This window comes from Salvia splendens, unplaced genomic scaffold, assembly GCF_004379255.2.
Source record: "Salvia splendens isolate huo1 unplaced genomic scaffold, SspV2 ctg376, whole genome shotgun sequence".
NCBI lineage: Eukaryota > Viridiplantae > Streptophyta > Magnoliopsida > Lamiales > Lamiaceae > Salvia > Salvia splendens.
The window spans coordinates 1-17,572 of record NW_024599022.1 but is presented as its reverse complement, the minus strand read 5'-3'; the positions used below and the strand labels follow the sequence as shown (position 1 = coordinate 17,572).

Here is a 17,572-nt window from a genome sequence, read left to right as displayed (position 1 = left end):
TGAATTAAATTACAGTGCAATAACATTTTATAATTTTCTTTTCTTAAGGAGTGTTAACTAAATTTTAATTTTTCCCATTAATAAATTCAACAGATTCTAAATTTTCTTCACCACCATATTTTTTTCCTTTTCTTCTGCAAATAATCCAACCAAACTCAAAATTCGTTTTCATTAAATTAATTTTTTTTTCAATTAATCACACAAAAATTCTCTCTCTTTTAATGAAAATTGCCATAATTTTTTTTTTGTATGTCCACTACCCACTTGTATTTATGGAAACTTTTTCACCAATTTTTGCTCCTTTCTCTTGTACTTTACCTATTATTTATCTTTATTTATGTGACGTTACCGATACGCATTAAAACTTGTTCAGTTCATAAATAAGACTATTTTTTGTTGACAGTGCTAATTTATATAGTAAAGCCCCTACCAACAAAAATTCATGTGTTCGCCCCTAATTGGATATATAATGAAAGTATGAACATATACAAAGTAGAGAGAATAAAACATTAGAGATAATGGAATGTGATTCGTCTTCCATTCTATTCGTTAATTTGTGTAGTAGTACGATAGAGTGAAGGGGGGGAGAGCTGGATGAAAATGCAAAGATTTGTCATTTCATTCGTATCTTTATTTTATTCCTACCTTCATTCTATTCGATCAAAGAAAGACATAGAGGTATTGTATTTTAACTCATGCAGCTATTTGGTGTGGAAGGACTAGTGAATATTTTCTCCAAAATGAAATAGTAAAATTTTGTATCAAAGTAGGTGCAGTCAAAGAAAAAATAAAGAAAAATATTAGTAGTAGAATAATTATATTTCCAAAAAATTGTTAGAGTATAATATAAAACATATAGGTACGTTTCACTTTTTAATATTTCATGTTTAGGAACACTAAAAAAAACATTAGGGACACAAAAATGAGACCCAATTACTTGTGTTGGAAAGTTTTTGAAAATAACAACAATTTAGGATGCAAAAGAAAGTGTTTCTAAATGAATGACAAATTAACTTCATCTTTCATTTTTTTGGACGCTTCCATTTGCATTCTTTGATTTTAGTTGAGATACTAACAATAAGGATACTTTTTAAAGCGTAGATGGTAAATTCAAAAATAAAAATTAGTGTCCTTATTTGTATTAAAAGATGTCATTGACTCTTTTTTGGTTGCAGTGGAAAATCAATATTTATTTTTAAGGTATTATTTAAATATTTGATTCTTGTTATATTTCGATTTTCTATTATTTTTTCATAGACAATTTAAAATGTTTTATCGACAACATACAGTGAATTAAAATAACAGTTTTTCTTAGAAATCAATTAGATAATTAATTAAAAAATAATTTTAAACCTATTTATTAAGGTAAGAAAAGAGCTACATGTATTATTTGAAAGATATATAATTGAAGATTAGTATTCAATATTTTTATATAAATTTTTGTTTAATACCTTTATTGATACAGACAGGGAAGTTTAGTAACCTTTGGAAAACTAACCCCAATAATAATCGATTCTAATTATCAAATACTATAAACTTCAAATATCAAATAATAAACAAAAAATAAAATTTAGAACAAAAAATTGAGATGCAATTACTTGCATTGAAATTTTTTAAAATAATTAACAACAATTTAGGAAGCTAAACAAATCGTTACAACATGAAGAATAAAGACGCTTTCATCTACGTCCTCTAATTTTAGTTGAGATCTTAAAAAAAATACAAAACATTGTTAATTATAATTAAAAAATATCTTTAGACCATCCACAATAGCGCCCAGCCGAGTGTCGGCGCTGGGCGGTTCGCTGGGCGGTCTATTGCAGTCGCGCAGCGGACGAATGGAGGGAGAAACCGCGCAGAGCTGGGCGGTTTCGTGGCGCTGGGCGGTGCGCTGGGCGGTTTCGTGGCGCTGGGCGGTGCGCTGGGCGATCCGCTCGGCGCTCGGGTCACAAACTCCGTCGATGCCCGTGGGAACTGGATGGGGTCGGTACTACAACATGTACCCGTGGCAGCAGATGTTTCCCGGGATGCCAACGGGGGGAGTCCGCCGGGGGGTTTCCGGCGATACCGGGTGGGCACCAACGGGATGGGCACCCGGGATGCAGATGATGCCCGGGGGGTACCGCCGACACAGGGGACTCCAGGGGTCGTACCAGCTACACAGGGGACTTCTGGGGGTCCCCGGCGACGGCGGAGGATGTCTATCGCCCCAGTTTTGATTTTTCGACTGGTTCTTCGCACACATCGACCCAAACGCCCTTGGGGTTTGATAGTTTCTCCTTAGATGACTTGGTGTTTGATACTATCGGAGCTCCGGAAACTCTCGTTCAAGGGGGGCAGGGCGGGGGCGTGGCGCCCAAAGAAGAAGGGCAAGAAGAAGGTCGGCGAGTCGTCGCAGCCGGGTGAGGAGGAGGTACGGAGGAGGTGGACGGACGAAGAGAACGTCGCGCTCTGCAAGGCGTGGGTGAGTGTTTGCGACGATCCTCTCGTTTCGAACGAGCAGAGGATCGTCAACATGTGGGGCAAGATAGCAGCAGCCTACAAGAGATTTTGCTCGGAGGGGAGGCCACGCAACGGGAAGGATTGCCGGAAGGCCTGGAACCGAATCAGGGTTGCGGTCTCCCGATTTTCGGGTTTGTACACCAACGCACTCCGCATGATGAGCAGTGGCCAAACGGATGAGGACTGCAGGAGAATAGCGGAGAAAGCCTTCCCACTGAAGGGGGTATACAAGGACTTCACCTACTGGAACTGCTATCTTGTGTTGAACAAGTCCGAGAAGTTCCGAGTAGGTGTCGACTCTGGCTGGCCGAAGAAGCAACGACTGAACTACACCGGCGATTACAGCGGCAGTAGCGGTGGTTCCCACGACCTCCCCGATTGGGCGCAAGCGCGCTCAGCGGGAGGCAAGGGGGAACGCCGGGGCTTCCCAGGAGGTCCAGTCGGCATCCCCCCTTGGCCAATCCACCGAGGATCTCAAATTCTTCGCTCGCGCCCAAACGCGCGCTCAGTTGATCAAGACGATGGCCGAATGGCGGGTGGCGACGGATCCCGTGGAGAAGAGCGTGCTTCAAACCTTGCTCATGAGCCTGCAGGACGAGTTGGAGGCGGCACGGAGGGAGACCGGCGGCGGCGGTGGTGGTGGCGACAGCGACGGAGGCGGCGACGACGGAGACGAGGAGTGAATTGTCACTTTTTTTATTATTGTATTTTTTTTAAATTAATGTACTTTTTAAATTATTGTACTTTTTTAAATTTTAATAGTATTATTAAACTTTTCCCGTATATGTCTCGTAAATTAAATTTCGTATATTGTGTGATTGTTAATTATTTCATTTTGTATATATTTGTTAATAGTGCTGTGGATATTATGTGGCTAGGCTATGGCTGGGCTATTTGCTTGTTTTGATGATATGGTAGGAGGATTTTTAGTGCTGATGATGTGGCAGTGGCTAGGCTATGGCTGGGCTATTGCTGGGCTATTCCTATTGTGGATGGCCTTAATGGTTTCTTTTTATTGCAGTGTGTGTATTTCTCTCAACCTTTATTGCAGTGTGTGTATTTCTCTCAACCTTCTATATACATTTGCAATTAATGGCTTATTATGACGTCCTCGAAACAACCGACCTGATTGGCAGATAATTTTCTTAGTACTTTTTTGTCAAATATATCGACTTCGTTCTTGATTTGATAGTATTTCCTCCCTCCGCCATTAGGAGTCTCATATTCCCATTCCTTGATGGCATGAATTTTAAATATATTAAGAAAAGTGGGTGGAAAAAAGTGGGTTCCATTTATATATAATAGTTTTAAATGAAATGTGAGTGACATGAGTTAGTGGAATGAGAGACCCTATTACTATTTATGGTAAAAGTGAACAGGGATTCCCTATTCACGGACATACCAAAATGGAAAAACGGGATTCTTATTCACGGACAGAGGGAGTATTAAATTTTAGGTTAGAGCATCGACTTTAATTTTCTCCAACGCTTTTAACAAAAAAAATTATGGCATATAATCTGAAAAAATTATTTTTCTAATTTTAAAATTTATTTTCTTTTTAATAAGGTGACAGTCATATTCCATTTACAATATTTTAATAATTTTTTTATTTTCTTCTTATTTTATCAATTATGTATTAAAATATGTGTCTAACCAAGAATGCATACTCACATGAGAGAGATGAAAAGTACTCTTATTTTCCTAAAATAAAAACTTTGAAATGAAGTTTTAATACAAAATTTATAAAATAAAAAAGAAATTGAAAAGAATTGGTAAAGTAAGAAAATTGTGAAGAAAAAGTGTTAGTGGTTCGTAGAGTAAAATTGAAAGTTTCTATTTTTTTAAAAAAAACTAGAAATGAAAGAATTTCTATTTTTCATAAACAGGGTGAACTAATAGTAGTAATTCTATAATTGACGTTTATTTTTTATATTAAATATCTTTCCTTGGATCCACACATAGACTGCCTAAGACCACACATTCTATATCAATACTTGAAAAAATTATATTTTTTTCTCATTTTAATTTATTTGTATATGTTTTCACTGTCCATGAAAAAATGTTTCATTTTGCTATTTTGGGATGTCCACAATTTAAAGTCTCATTTACTTTTTTTCCATTTTAGATAACCGTTCACCTAACTTATTATACTCACATTATATTATAAAACCAATGTATAAAAGTGGGGTTCACTTTCCACTAACTCATTTCCTCATTTTTTTTACAAATTCAAACAATTTTTTAAAAATCCGTGTCGAATAAAAATGGACTATAAATGGCGGACGGATGGAGTATATAGTACTTTCTCCGTCCCATAATAAAAGTTACAAATTCAAACAATTTCTTAAGAATTATACTCACACCAAATATGACTCATATTGTGTGATGGAGGGAGTACTACTTGGTAGTAGTATTGAACAAGTCTTTGAATAACAGTGCGACGAGTCTTAAGACTTATTCTCACACCAACATGATTTGTTTCACTAGTAAATGTTTTCTATTTAAAAGTAGTAGGAGTAGTATATTTTTGGATAAATTAAATCATTGATAGTTTTCGCATAATATGCATCTTGAATTTAAATAAATTAAAGATCTGATAAAACATAATTAAAAAATAATTTTTATAAGGGCTTCAGCCTTGACATGCCTGTTTAATTGACAATTTCAATAATTATTTTGATGAATTTTGAGACTTAAAAAAAAAAAAAAACAGTTGCTTGTTGAAGTTATATAAATCCGCAATACATTGGTTTAGGTTTTGTACAAATCCAGAAATGGTTTCCAAAAGTATGGCTCTTTTCTTAGTTATAGCTCTTCTCATTTCCTCAATACAAGTTGCAGACGCTCGACACCTCAAGAGTAAGCATTTCTTTTCTTTGAAAATCTCCACACCTATTTCTATTTGTGTTGAAGGAATAGATAGAAGATGATATAAATTTAGAAGGAATGATTATTGATTTAATTCAGATAAGAAGATGAGAAGTTATGCACGTGATGGATTTGAGTGCCCCAGAGGATGTTGTTATCCACGCCCTATCGGCCGACGAGGAGATTGCCAATGCTGCCGTTAGCACCTTTCCTTCCAACATTTTCTGTTTAATGTAATTTTTTTTATGCTCTTAAAATAAAGATCACTTGACTAAAATTCCCATTAATAAATTCAACATTAATTTTAATTAATTTAATTTTACAAGGACTTCACCTACTGGAACTGCTGTCTTGTGCTGAACGAGTCCGAGAAGTTCCGAGTAGGAGTCGACTCTGGCTGGCCGAAGAAGCAACGACTGAACTACACCGGCGATTTCAGCGGCAGTAGCGGTGGTTCCCACGACCTCCCCGATTGGGCGCAAGCGCGCTCAGCGGGAGGCGAGGGGGAACGTCGGGGCTTCCCAGGAGGTCCAGTCGGCATCCCCCCTTGGCCAATCCATCGAGGATCTCAAATTCTTCGCTCGCGCCCAAACGCGCGCTCAGTTGATCAAGACGATGGCCGAATGGCGGGTGGCGACGGATCCCGTGGAGAAGAGCGTGCTTCAAACCTTGCTCATGAGCCTGCAGGACGAGTTGGAGGCGGCACGGAGGGAGACCGGCGGTGGCGGCGGCGATGGTGGCGACAGCGACGGAGGCGGCGACGACGGAGACGAGGAGTGAATTGTCACTCCTTTTTATTATTGTATTTTTTTTAAATTAATGTACTTTTTAAATTATTGTACTTTTTTAAATTTTAATAGTATTATTAAACTTTTCCCGTATATGTATCGTAAATTAAATTTCGTATATTGTGTGATTGTTAATTATTTCATTTTGTATATATTTGTTAATAGTGATGTGGATATTATGTGGCTAGACTATGACTGGGCTATTGTTGGGCTATTTGCTTGTTTTGATGATGTGGCAGGAGGATTTTTAGTGCTGATGATGTGGCACTCGCTAAGCTATAACTGGGCTATTGCTGTGCTATTCCTATTGTGGATGGCCTTAATGGTTTCTTTAAATTGCAGTGTGTGTATTTCTCTCAACCTTCTATATACATTTGCAATTAATGGCTTATTATGTGTGATTGGCAGATAATTTTCTTAGTACTTTTTTGTCAAACTTATCGACTTCATTCTTGATTTGATAGTGCGTGTATTTCTCTCTACCTTCTGTATACATTTGCAATTAATGGCTTATTATGACGTCCTCGAAACAGCCGACCTGATTGGCAGATAATTTTCTTAGTACTTTTTTGTCAAACATATCGACTTCGTTCTTGATTTGATAGTATTTCCTCCCTCCGCCATTAGGAGTCTCATATTCCCATTCCTTGATGGCATGAATTTTAAATATATTAAGAAAAGTGAGTGGAAAAAAGTGGGTTCCATTTATATATAATAGTTTTAAATGAAATGTGAGTGACATGAGTTAGTGGAATGAGAGACCCTATTACTATTTATGGTAAAAGTGAACAGGGATTCCCTATTCACGGACATACCAAAATGGAAAAACGGGATTCCTATTCACGGACAGAGGGAGTATTAAATTTTAGGTTAGAGCATCGACTTTAATTTTCTCCAACGCTTTTAACAAAAAAAATTATGGCATATAATCTGAAAAAATTATTTTTCTAATTTTAAAATTTATTTTCTTTTTAATAAGGTGACAGTCATATTCCATTTACAATATTTTAAAATTTTTTTTATTTTCTTCTTATTTTATCAATTATGTATTAAAATATGTGTCTAACCAAGAATGCATACTCACATGAGAGAGATGAAATATTGTTTTTTCTTCTTTCTACAAAAGATGTCACACTTGTTAGGTGACAAGTGACATTTTTTAGATGTTGAATGGGGATAAAAAAATAATAAATATATAAAAATGGTCTTAAAACGGCTCTATTTTTGTGAAGTGAGAAAATATATTGTTTTAATTTTTAATTTTATTTTTTACAAATAAAAAAAATTAACAGATTAAAATGACGCCCAATCGCACGGGGCGATTGAGCATTGCTATTAGCTAAGAGCACGTGCCCACACAGCGAGTGCCACGTGTCCGGCACGAGTCTCGCCCACCTGATTGAGCACTGCTCTTAGCTAAGAGCACATCCATGCCAAAGGCACGAGCGCAACCGTGAGCAGGCGCGCTGAAAGGACTAGGAAAGAGATCGAAAACGCGAATAGAATGCGGATCAAGTTATATGGAGTGATAACCGAACCGATTGAATCAGTTAGCAAATGTTGTTGTCACTTAATCAATGCACTCTAGCTCTCGCCCTTTCCGCCTTGCCAAAGTAATTTATAACTCCCAATTTTGCACAACTTTAACAGTAAAGCGGCAAGTTCAGGGTCGATCCCACAGAGAAGTTGGTGTGTTGAGTGTGTGAGTAGTGAACAGGGAAGTTGGCTGCTGCCACGCTTTAACTTGAGAGTTTTTAACTACTGTTTTTAATCTAGACAGAATTTAAACTAGCTAGCTTGATCAATGGAATTTTAACTACTAGGTCAAGTGATTTGCACAAAAGTAAATGCGCGGACTTAAAGCGAAAATAACTTGATTAAACTAAAAACTGATTACAACGTGAAATTAAACTAAGCTAACACTTGGAGTCTAAAAATGCGGTAAAACTGAGAAGAATCTCACCGGGAAACTTTAGTTACGCTAACAGAAACAAGTATTCTGCAGCGCTCCCTTGGGTCGCCCTTTTAACTAAACTATCTAACTAAGCTAGAGAACTGAACTAAACTAAGCTAGAGAGCTGAACTACGCTAGATAATATGCTAAGCTAAACTAGACGGAAAGTAAAGTGTCGGATCCCCTTCTTGTGGTGGCACACCCTCTATTTATAGGCTCGATTCGGCCTCCAGCTGGATAACGATCTTGTCAGGGAATATTCACTCATTCTGAGAATGAGCGATTCATTGATCGCTACGTGCTGTTCTTCTAGAATGTCGACGCTTTTTGGTAACAGATTCGTGACTCAGCTCCGTCCTTGCGTCTCATATTCCAGCACGTGTCCCCTTCTAGAACGTCGTCCTTGATAACAGAGTGGTGCGCTATATCCAGCTCATTTCCTCACGTACTCTTCTTCTAGAAGCCCGTGGTCCCCTCCTAACTGCTTGATCGCTCCCCTTGATCAACTCCCCAGATTTTTAGCCTTTTATCGCCTTTGTACTTGCTTGATCAGGTCGGTCTTGATGCCTTGGTTAAGTGGTAATTCTGCACATTTAACACTTGTTTTGAGCGATAAACCGATCAAGTAGCATGTATTTCACCCATAAACCGATGCATGAAATAAGCCCTATCACGTGCTGTTGTACCATCGGCACGAGCTCGCTCTTCAGCAAGGCAACTGTTGAGGATGCTCTGAAGATCAACTTTTTTAAGGCTAAAAAAATAATCTGACTAATCTTAACCAAAAGTAGCCCGGAACTAAAATCAGAGTGAACCCTAGTCAAAATACAACTTTGTAATGGTAGATGAACTTTATTATTCTCTCGATCCACGTCATATTTTTCTTTTATTCATTTATCAGTAAAAATTAGATTTTTTTCAGTTTTGGTATATAGTCAACGACTTTTTATCTTTTTATTTGTCTCTTATTTTTCCTCTCACTTATTTATTCAATTACAATTTATAATATTTTAATTATTTTTTCGTATTATATATATCAATTTTTCAATACAATTTGTTTCATATTAAAAGGATTATTTATAATGGATGAAAAGAACAGTCTTTTCATTGGCCTGGCCACAGACAACGAATAAACTTTTTCTTGATGAATGAAGGCAGAGAAGGATTTGTATATTTCTATAGACGTAGAAAAATTCAAAATTAATTAGAGTGACTTTGACTAATGTTGGTCAATTGACTAATTCTTGGTCATTACTCATTTAATGTGGTTTTATAGACATTCATCATTTGAATTTACTGGCTAGTACTCACCGAATCAATTTTCTATTTGAATTATGCTATTACAAGTGATCATTTTTCTTTTTTATAAAGGATAAAACTTTGATACCCTCTTACTTTATTCTCTCCCTCTTATATTATTCTCTATTTATTTTTCATACTTTTTCCACTCTCATTACTTTATGCTTTCCATTTTATTTTTTTAAATCTTGCGCATAAAAGAAATTCATCACTTGACGTGGAACGAGGGAATATTAGTTTCCAACGAGGTACTCTTACCACTTTCTTATCCAAATTTCTAATTTAACATTAGCGTGTTAGAGTGTCCACAATGGTGGCCCTTGAAGGCCACCAAAGTTGGCCCGGCCACCATTTGTGGCTCTCTTGTGGTCCTCCGCAATGGTAAATTAACAAAATTAACAATAACATGTGGCCCTCTCCAAAATTTTTTTTTTAATTTGATTGCTTTTTTTTAATGATAATTTTTAATTTAACTATATTAAATTTTATTAGACTAGTAATTTGGAAAATAAACATAATTTAATAAAGTTACGAATTAAAGACAAATTTTCGTCGTACTATAGATAGAGGAAAATTCTACAACGAAAATTTTTAAAAAACACAACATCAAAAGATAAAAAAACGCCACCGCCTCCTACTCGGTGGCGTCATCGGAATCCGGCACATCTTCTTCACCACCTTCTCGCCCGCCGCCACCGGCCCCACTGCCGCTAGCTTCGCCCGTCTCCGACCCATCGGTCCACCCCAACTTCGACCTCAATCTAATAATGGGGTCGTAGCACATCTTCTTGGTGAGAGGGTCTGTCGACTTCTCGTACAAGGACAAGTTATCCCCAAGTTACTTCATCATCTGCACCTCCAGTGTTTGAGCCAACGCCGCGGTCGGTGATGGACGCGGTGCCGACGCGCTCGCAACAGAGACTTGGGATGCGGTTCTAGCTTCTCGGATGGCGGATTGTTGACTCAAACATGAAAATGGAAGAGCATATTTATAAAAAAAAAATCGAAATTAAAAAAAATCCCGCGGCCCAGCCGCGTTTCGTGGCTCGCTGCAGTGGAGGGCCGGGCTCACACGGCTCAGCCGCGTGAAGGCCGCGGCCGCGGCTCTCTCGTGGCTCTCGGCCCTCAGTCGCAAAACGTGGCTCTCTGCAGTGGGGGGCCGCGCACCGAGCCGCGGGCCGCGGCTCCCCCACTATGGACACTCTTAGTAGTTACAAGTTGGTTGAAAAAGAGATCAAAATTTGAAATTAATTGTGAATGCGTTACAAGTAGGTTGCAAAAGAGATCAAAATTTCTAATTACATATTAATACGTTATACAAGTTGGTTGAAAAGGAGATCAAAACTTCAAACTAAATAGGAGTATTAATACTGCGTTACAAGTGGTTAAAATAGAGAATGATACATCAAATGAGGAAAATGAAAATCCTTTTATTCAAAGATAAATTCGGAGTAGTTTTTTTACATGTTATGAAATGCTCAATCAATCAAATAAAATGGCTAACAACGAAATAACAATGCAAAAAGCAACAATCACAAAATGCGCTCTATCCAAAATCAATTCAATTTATAAAAGCAAAAGGTCATAGTTGATCTAAAATTTCAGCCAATTCATTAACAACAAGAGTAATTTGCATTCTATGATTCCTATCTGAGAATGACACTCCAATATTTAAAACACTACTAAGACTAACAAAGTTCAATTAAATATAATCTTTAAATGATAACGGAGAGAGTATAAAAAAGGGAAAAATCTGTAAGATAAAAAATATAAATTGAAGTGGGGAAGCATTTTTCAAATGAAATATTCTGAATTACTCTCTACGTCCATAAATGGGACGGCACGAGTTTTAATGAGAAACTGGTAGAGTAAAAGAGAAGGAGAAAAAAGTAGATAAAATAAAAATATATACAGAAAAATTAGATAAAGTATGAGAGAAAATTTTCCATTTTTAGAAATGAGACTATTTTACGTGGACATCCCAAAATGCAAAATGAGTAGTTAAAATTAGTGGGACGTCATGCCTACCTTCGCTCTGCTCGTTCCCGCAACATGTCTCGTGTTGGTCCCGGCCCATGGGAACTACCAACTAGCACCAAAATTATAAATATAAATTTATATATTTTAGCACTAATCCACACCTTTAACCTCTAAGTGGCGTTCATGGCAATCATGATGAGAATTCTTCTTCCTATAGCACTCTTCTTCTTGAGTTGCAACATGTTCCAGCAACCAAACTGACCAACTTTCATTACTAGCCATCAAATCCAGCCTCCAAGATCCACAAGGAGCATGGAACCAAACACTCCCTTCTGCAGTTGGAGAGGTATCCATTGCCATAACCTTGCCCTCTCTAGGCCTCGTCGGAAACCTCTCCCCGCACATACGTAACCTCTCTCTTCTCACCAACATCACCCTCATTAACAACTTTTTCCGAGGCCCAATTCCTCCACAAATCACTCTCTTAGGCAGCCTTGAGTTTCTTGATTTCAGCAACAACTCTTTCACGGGTGCGTGCAATACCCAAAAATCTGTCCCAATGCATCAACCTTGTTCAGCTTGCCTTCTCCAGTAATCTCCTTTCCGGAACCATTCCTAATGAACTAAATTACCTAGTTGTTTCTTTTGAATATGGAGTTTATTGGTAGTATTTTGAATATTGATGTGTCATGCTCAAAAGAGAATCCAAGAGATAGAATGCCAATTACTCTTGAAAATGAGTTGGCTAACATTCTAGCTCAACTACAACCTTTTTCTTTGGAGGTATGAACTAAATTACCTAGTTGTTTCTTTTGTATGTCTTGTTTAACTTTATTACATTGACCTTTATGGTGTTAGTCCGCTGCCTTTATATTAAAATGATTGCGAGTAAAGCATTATAATAATTTTGGATAAAGCATTCATTTTTTGTTATAGTTTCTGTTTTAAGTTGGTTATATATTGTACAACTATTGTTCCTCATTTTTTTAACCGTTTCTTCAGCAAATGAAAACATTGATTTGTTTTCGAACTAGCCCTCTTTGCTGAATTCAGTTCCTCTGTCACAACAATTATGTTTTTTTTCAATTTTAATAGTACTATCGAAGAAAAAAAGGTAAAAGTTAAAGATGAATTTTGTTATATCAAATCCTTATTTTTGACTTGCTCTTGTTTTGCATGTTGTTTAACATGTTCTTTAATATATATAGAATATTTTATAAAAACCAAGAATAATAAAATAAGTTTTTCTTATTATCATTTCGTTTACGATTTCTCAAAAAAACAGTCCCTCTCTTTTTCCAGAATCATCGCCCTTTTCTTATATTGAAAGAGGAATATTTTTTCATTATTTTGATTTGCATATCTGATAATACATGTTAATTTCTAATCAATCCGCATCAATCATGTTGTAATAAAGTTATAAATCAAGTACATGTGCAATAACGCAAAAGCAAATTTATAATTATGTTTGCTTATACTTTTAGTATTTTAATTTGAGGTTCTCCACATTTATTTTTTGAGGGAAGGATCTCCCACTTTTATTTATCAAACTTATTTTAAATTGATTTAAAGCACTCCATTAATACTTTTAGTATTAAGCGAAAAAGCAAAACGAAAATATTAATTAAAAATTAGTGGGTGAACCATTGCTAGCACATCCTCGTATTGGTGCTTTTGCGAGTCATTGTGGATGGAAGTTGGAACACTCAAATCTCAACTTACTTCTATTTCTAACAAAAATATGCAACAGAAGTTTCAATTGAGGAACCAATTGCCACAGTAAAGACAGAGATAGGCAGGTGAATTCCATAACATGATGCAAAGTCAAGGACTCATACATATACACACCTTAGCCTTGTCCCGGATCAAGTAAAAGTAATCTAATCTTCATCGTCATTGAAGTCAGAGTCTTCTTCATGAGCAGTGTCATCATCATCATCAGCCTGATCACTCTCAGAATCACTTATGACATACTTCATCTGAGCCCGGTTGGCCCTCTTTGGTCTAACCACTGACGGGGCTGCATCAGTCGCACTTCCCAAAGTAGAAGCAGAGGCTTCTGAAGCATCCTCTTCTTCATCATCATCAACATTGATAGTCCTTCAAGAATAGAACCACTCTTCTTGTTAAATGGTGATGCTCTCATCTTCCTCACTTTCTTATCCGGAGAAACTTCTGCAGGCTTCAGTACTTGGGTGATCAGCTTCTGCCCAACAAGCTGAGGTTTTTTGCTTGCTGGAGCTCTTTTCTTCGTCGCAGCTGGAGGGGGTTTGCCTACAGCTTTGCCGTTTGCTGGTTTCCTACCGCCCTTCTTTTTCTTCTCTTCAGTCTCAAAATCATCATCAATGATTTCCACAATATCATCATCACTGTCATCAATCTCCGAAACACTTGATAACGTCGTCTTCTTTGTAACATCCCTTTTGGCTGCTTGATTGTTAGTTGGCACCTGGGACACCTCTGATTCCATATCTGCAAAAGTGATATGGCTTATTTTTAATAATAAAAAAGAATTATCCATTCTTAGTTATAATACTTCCAGTAGGCATAAGAATAGCTCAAATTATATAAGTTTTCTGTTTACCTTCTGAACGATCAGGAGAAGAGTTAAAATTGTAAGCAGCCATTCTCTGTCTAAGATCAGATATTTCATCTTCATCTTCATCAGCAGTTGAAGTGACCTGCCATTTTTTCAATATATTGTCAAAATATTTTAATAGAGCAGACAGCATTCTTATCAATATATAGTCTCGTTCTTTCACACTTCACAATTTTTCAATAGAGCAGACAACATTCATAGAAACTAAAATTCACAGATGATAATCAGCATTTTACCTTAGCAGCTGGTGCCTTCTTCTAGCAGGTGCCCTGCCTCTCGGTTTCTTGACTTCGGCAGCTTTATCTGATAATAGAAATGGATATTACATTAACTACATAAAGAAAATTGCTATATAGAATATTCAGTTGTAACCAACCAGTTTGAGGCATAGTATTCTGAGAAACTTCCATAGGATCTTCAGCAGGTTCCTTCTTGGTTGTTGTCTTCTGGGTCTTCTTTCGCGATTTTTTTGTGGTCCTTTTGCATATGCACCATCATGTATCCTTTTTCTATCCTCCTCCCATTTTTCTCATATTTATTTAATTCCTAAACAAATGCCAAATGCTAATATAAGCAACAGACAGATTTGAGTAAAATAAAACATCACCAATGAATCAATTTACATCTCACCTCAACAAGTTTGGCTTCCAAAGCATCAATATCTCTCATCCACAACATCTTCACTGATGTTGATTTCAGGTCTTCAACTTCTGCCACACGCTTTTCCCTCTCAGCAAGCAACTCTTGCATCTTTTCAAGAGTTAAGGTATTAATTGATAACACAGCAAGTAGTCATAATCACTAGAAGAAACACCCTGCCTATTGGCACTTCACTGGACTCTTCAGATTCCTCCGCATCATTAGATGCGCCAGCTACAGAAACTTCTGGAGCATTTTCCTTCTTAGGAAAAGGAGTGAAACCCTTTGCCTTCAACTCAAGAACCAAATCAGCCCTTTTCCTGTTGCTCAAATGATGCTACCTTTCAACACACTTGTATAAATCTACACTTGTTGTCACATTTCAACATCTCCTTCTCAAGGTTGCCAACACAGCTTTCTGCAATGAATTAGACAATTGGTCAGTTATAAATTCACTTGGAAAAAGCCAAAGCATATCCTAGATAGCATAAGATCAAAATGAAGGAAATATCTTAGCCATAAAAAAACTTGCTTTTCTTTTGTCATAGAACTCCAGCCTTAGATAAAAGAATTCTTCAAGAACTGCATAGAGAGAAGAACAAATCAGTGCTTCATCTAACCTTAACATAAACAGATTTAGTTAATTCAATATTATGCCACGTACTCTGTTCAGGAGTGTCATATTTCTTTATTACACCTCGCGAATCAAAAGGTGCATGTTACTTGTGCTGATAGAAGTGGATAGCTTTAATTTCTTTAGCAAACCCTCTTGCTTGACAGCTGGAAGTTTCTCCTCTGACATACAAACTGAGAAATGTACTATTTCTCCACCACTGTTGTCGCAGAACTCCTGGTATATAAAGAATACTTAAAAATATCCTTAATATTTTTCTTTCATATCTACACTATCAAGATTAACATTTTACATACCTTGATGAAAGGATCTGTGCTCTTATCATTGTCAGCTGAAACAGACTCCAAAAACTCTTTGTAATCTTGGGTCCACTTTCGGATTGGAAGCTCAGTTATCCTTAAAGTATTCTCATCCACCTCCTCTATATTTCCGCAAACAGTGTAGCTTCCGGTATCCTTCGTCACATTTTTTTCAATTGAACCAATGAATCCTTTATACCATGGATGCATTGCCTCCATTGGTTCATCATTCAACAAGTGCCTAATATTTCTAATAATGTCAAAAGGGTTGTAATTAGGTACAAATGAACTCCATCCAGTGCCTATTCCTTCACTTCCATTCACTAAAACCATTGGTATGATTGGTATGTACCTATAGTAAAAACAGATCATCAGATACAAATCATCCCCAGAACCTCATAACAACATATCCCACGAATTATTAAAGCTCACCATGTAGGTTCAATTGACTGCCCATCTTCATTCAAATAGTTAAGTAGAATATCATCTGCTTTCGGAAACAAAAATCTTGTTACTGGAGCCAGCTGCGTGTAAATGTACCTAGAACTGGCATGATCTTTGCCACCCTGAGAGCAGAAATCCACATATCATGAGAGACTAAAATAGTTTTTGCTAAAAGTAACATCAGTAAGAGGAATTAATACCTGGCCTCGAGTACCAAATTGACCATTTGGTAGTAGAAGATTTATATTGTTGCTCCCGACAAAATCTTGAGCCATACCAATTATGGTACCAGCAAGGCTCTGCTCTCCATGATGATAAGCTGAATGTTCTGATACATAACCACAAAATTGTGCCACTTTTGCTTCCTTGATAAAGTTCCTCTTGAAAGAACAGAAAAGTATCTTTCTTTGTCCAGGTTTCAATCCATCAACCATGGATGGAATTGATCTCTGAACATCTGCTATTGAGAACAATATCAGTTCCTTGTGAACAAAGTCACGGTACTTTATGTGTTTGTCCACATCATCAAGGAATGTACCAGGCTGCACAACAGGAAAGTTGAAACTAATTGAAAATCATAATACTTGTGAGTGCGATGATAAATATAAATGTGGCAAATGAACAGTTCACTAATCCAGCTTCAAACCTCAAATTGTCGGAGCCAACTTTTTCGGGCTTCTATCTTCTTCTTACTGAAAGCAAGTTCAATTGCCTCGCCATCCTCATCGTTCTCCCAGACAAAATCTTTCTTGTGTTTTTCAAGGTCTCGAAAGTACTCCTTCGCTTCTTCACCTGTACTAGTTCCCAGCCCCTGTAATTATTATAACATAGAGAACAGTGATATAGTTTAAATTGAGGGGATGTAAATAGTTTTAATGACTATCAGTTAAACAGCAAATAACGCTGAATTTCACAAACAAGCACAAGAACATCCCAGAGGACGACAAACCTTGTAGTACTTTATGGTCCAATTTTTTGCTTCATGCCCCAATCGTTCTTTCCATGCTTCATACTGAGGCATGGTATAGAACGCTTCTATTCTTCTGCCATCCCTATGTTTGGCCTGAATAAAGAAATGGTAAGAAATTAGTGTAAAAGCTATCACAGCTTGTCAAAATAAAAATCACAAGCTTGTGCCCTTCATTTTCAAACCTTGACGATAGGGGTTATGAACTCCAAAAGAAATGAAGGAGCTTTGAGCAATGCTGGCCAGAATGAATGGAATAAATTGATTAACAAACCCTTGATGTGGGAACCATCATGATCCTGCACGTGACCAAATAGTGGGTTAAAGTTTCAATGACCAAAAGAAATCAAAATCTAGCATACATTAGAACGCTGTAACACGGAATGGTATGGAAGTAACCAGCACTCTGCGTCATGGCTATGGAGTGTAAACTAAATGATAAGAAAGAAACCTGATCAGTCATAATCATCACATGACCATATTTGAGTGACTTGAGTGATTTGTTATCGTCATATTTTACACCATGCTGGAGACCAAGAATCTGCTTGAGCTTAGTAAACTCAGCATTTTGCATTATCTGAGTATGGCTTGCTTCCCTC

At 37.1% G+C, this 17,572-nt stretch overlaps 1 pseudogene; it reads right to left on the bottom strand.

Annotated features, from left to right (window-relative positions):
* Positions 1-13,094: 13,094 nt before the first annotated feature.
* LOC121789967 lies at positions 13,095-17,568 on the bottom strand (annotated as a pseudogene).
* Positions 17,569-17,572: the final 4 nt, after the last annotated feature.